Below are 3,318 nucleotides of genomic sequence, written 5' to 3' on the forward strand. Positions count from 1 at the left end.
TACTATTTCCTTCTTAAGTTTCTTCCCTGCTATATGGCTGCCCATTAATTTGTGCCTTTGAGCCCATAGTCTTCCCGTTACTTTATTTAAGCAGTTTTTACTTCATTAGTGAGATTTCTGTTCTAGCATCTTCAGTCTCAATTTCATTAGCTCCTTCTCTGCTGTTTAGAGGTCACCTCCGGGATCGAGCCCGCAACCCGGGCATGTGCCCTTGACCGAAATCGAACTCGGACCCTTCAGTCTGCAGGCCAATGCTCTATACACTGAGCCAAACTGGCTAGGGCTACTTCATCTTAAAATGCCTCTTCCCTGGAATTTTGTGACACTTATAGCCCACCCTAGTTCCTCACCTATATGTCCAACTAAAATACCTTCACCATCTTCTCTCTCTGGTTACTCCCTCCTTCAGAACCCTCTGGCACCTCGAGTACTTCAGGCCTCCTCCTGATCCAGCAAAGGATTCCAAAGCTGAATCTCCAGCCCTGAAGGTTTTGCTCTGTAAACTCCAGCCCATTATCTCTAACGTCCCAAGCCATGGGCTTTGTTCCTTTCATTTTCACCTGAGCCATGCTCAGACCTGCTCTACTCTGAAGCTTCTTTTTCTGTCTACATGGTAGGCACTTTAAAAACAACTGACAATTATTTCTGGACATTTTCTTCCTCCCCACTGAAAATTCATTTAAAGCTATTTAAAATTTTTTATTGATTTTTAGAAAGAGAGGGGGAGGGAGGGGAGAGAGAAAGATAGCACCATCAGCTGCCTCCTGCACACCCTCTATGGGGGGTGGGGGAATGGAACCTGAAACCTGGGCATGTGCCCCGACTGGAATTGAACCAATGGACCTGCAACCTATCTGTGCATGGGAGGATGCTCAACCAACTGAGCCACACCAGCCAGAGCCCCAGCCCTCTTGTGGAATCCATTACCAAATCCCATCCATTTTATCCCTTTGTGGACAAAAAGGGGCCACATAATAACCTGACTAGCTCAGGGAAGGCCTGCATGGTGGCCTTGCAAACTCAGAGACCTAAAGTAACCACAAAAGATGGTCTGAGATTAAAATTTTAACTGAAAGCAGTTTATGGTGGGTAGTCATGTCCTAAGCTGGTATCTTCCCTGACAAAGATCAATCTTTACCTTAACTAAGTCTGCCTATCTTACATCAATGATAACATTCCTTTGGAATGTCAGGGTAACTTCCCCTTTTCCAGACCCCACAGGGCACAACCAGGACCCAGGAGAGACCATAAATCCTTTCAGTGTTTTATCATGTCAGTTGTTGACTCTTAACTCTCCTGTACCCACCTATGTAAAAGATATATGTGTCTATCATCTTAATTTTTATACAATCCCAGAAGTTTCCCCACTTTGCTTTCTCCCGACTCCCTAATCTATCAACCGTGAATTTCATGTAGCCCACTTACAGCTCCTCTTTAAAAAATTTTTTTTTTATTTTTATTGATTTCAGAGAGGAAGGGAGAGGAAGAAAGAGAGAGAGAGAGAGAGAGAGAGAAAAACACCAATGATGAGAGAGAATCATTGATCAGCTGCCTCTTGCATGCCTCCTGTTGGGAATGGAGCCTGCAACCTGGGCTTGTGCCCTTGACCTGAATCAACCTGAAACCCTTCAGTCCGCAGGCCGACGCTCTATCCACTGAGCCAAACTGGGTAGGGCTATCTCTTCTCTTTTGATTGTAATATATAGAATTGTTGTAGGCGGCAGGAATGCCACCAGTTGTCTAACTGGTGGGGTCAGACCAAACCTGGGTTCAGCAACCTCAGTGCTTGAGTTCTGCTAGGAAAGAATTCACAGCCAAGACCCAAACTACCAGAGAACATTTAGTTGGTAAAATCACAGAGGTAGAAACAATAATTCCCAGAAGAAATGGGCTTAGGAAACAAGTTATGGAGGTAAGGGAAGAGCCCTTGGAGTTTGGAAGTGGGGAAGATAATGGTAAGGTGCCTGGGGCAGAGAGCGGGAGAGGAGGGGAAGGGAAAGGCGTTGGTTGGTGTTCTCCTGGGAGGGAGAGTCAGGGTCCTCTGTCCTAAGGGTGGAGATTTTAGGGGAGGCCCCAGGGGGAGATCTTAATAGAAAATTCAGCAGTTTTCCAGGTGTGTCCTTTCAGGGTTATGGATTCCACTGATTGATTGACCAGCACTGAGGCAGGGGGTCATTATTCGGTGCAGCTGGTCCGGAGGTCAGCCATGGCTGGTTTTGTTGATTATGGGGCCTGGAGCAGAAATGCAATTGAGGCATAGATGTTATCTCTAGGGAGGGAAGGTCAGGGGATTCAAACCTCCTGACCAGCCTTTTGGTAGGGGAGGAAAATTCACCCCAGGGGCAAGGTCCCGCCCTACAATTGATTGTCCAGTACTTGGCACCTGGCGCTTTCCACCCTGATGACCTTGTGTACCTGGCCCAATGTCCTTGATCTGCTCACGTCGGTCTAACTGCCTACCACAGAATAAGGTGCAAAACTACCATTCTCTGGAGCATTATCTCAGTCTGTTGAGATTCTGCTTCCCGGCACTTGTCAACAGTTTAGCTCAAATAAACTCACAAAAGTTCCTCACGCGTTTGAATGTTTCTTATGTTAACACCTTCAGTGTGTCTCAAATTCATCAATTTCCCTTCATTTCCATGGCCTTTACTTTAGACCAAGTGCCACATCTTACAATAGCCTACTTGTCCCTATTCCATATCCAACCATAAGTACAATGATCTCTTTTTAAAATATATTTTTATTGATTTCAGAGAGGAAGGGAGAGGGAGAGAGAGAGATAGAAACATCAATGATGTGAGAGAATCATTGATGGCTGCCTCCTGCACGCCCCCCACTAGGGACCAAGCCCACAACCCGGGCATGTGCCCTTGACCAGAATCGAACCTGGAACCCTTCAGTCCGCAGGCCAAAACTCCATCCACTGAGCCAAACGGGCCAGGGCAGAATTATCATTTTTAAAATATATATTTTATAAATTGATTTCAGAGAGGACATAAGAGGAAGAGATAGAAACATCAATGATGAGAGAGAATCATCCATTGGCTGCCTCCCACCCCTCACCCCTCACCCCTCACTGGAGATTGAGTCTGAAACCCAGGTATGTGCCCTGACCCCCTAGGGATGGAACTGTGACCTCTTGGTTCATAGGTTGCAGCTCAACCACTGAGCCACACCGGCTGGGCCAGAATTATCTTTTTGAAACATATACCTGACCATGACAACCACAGCTTAACACTTTGGCTTCATGTTGCTTTTAGGCAAATGACATGACTCCTTATAGCTACCATTGGCTGTAAGACTTGACCTATTTCT

Source organism: Eptesicus fuscus, chromosome 17, assembly GCF_027574615.1.
Source record: "Eptesicus fuscus isolate TK198812 chromosome 17, DD_ASM_mEF_20220401, whole genome shotgun sequence".
Lineage (NCBI taxonomy): Eukaryota > Metazoa > Chordata > Mammalia > Chiroptera > Vespertilionidae > Eptesicus > Eptesicus fuscus.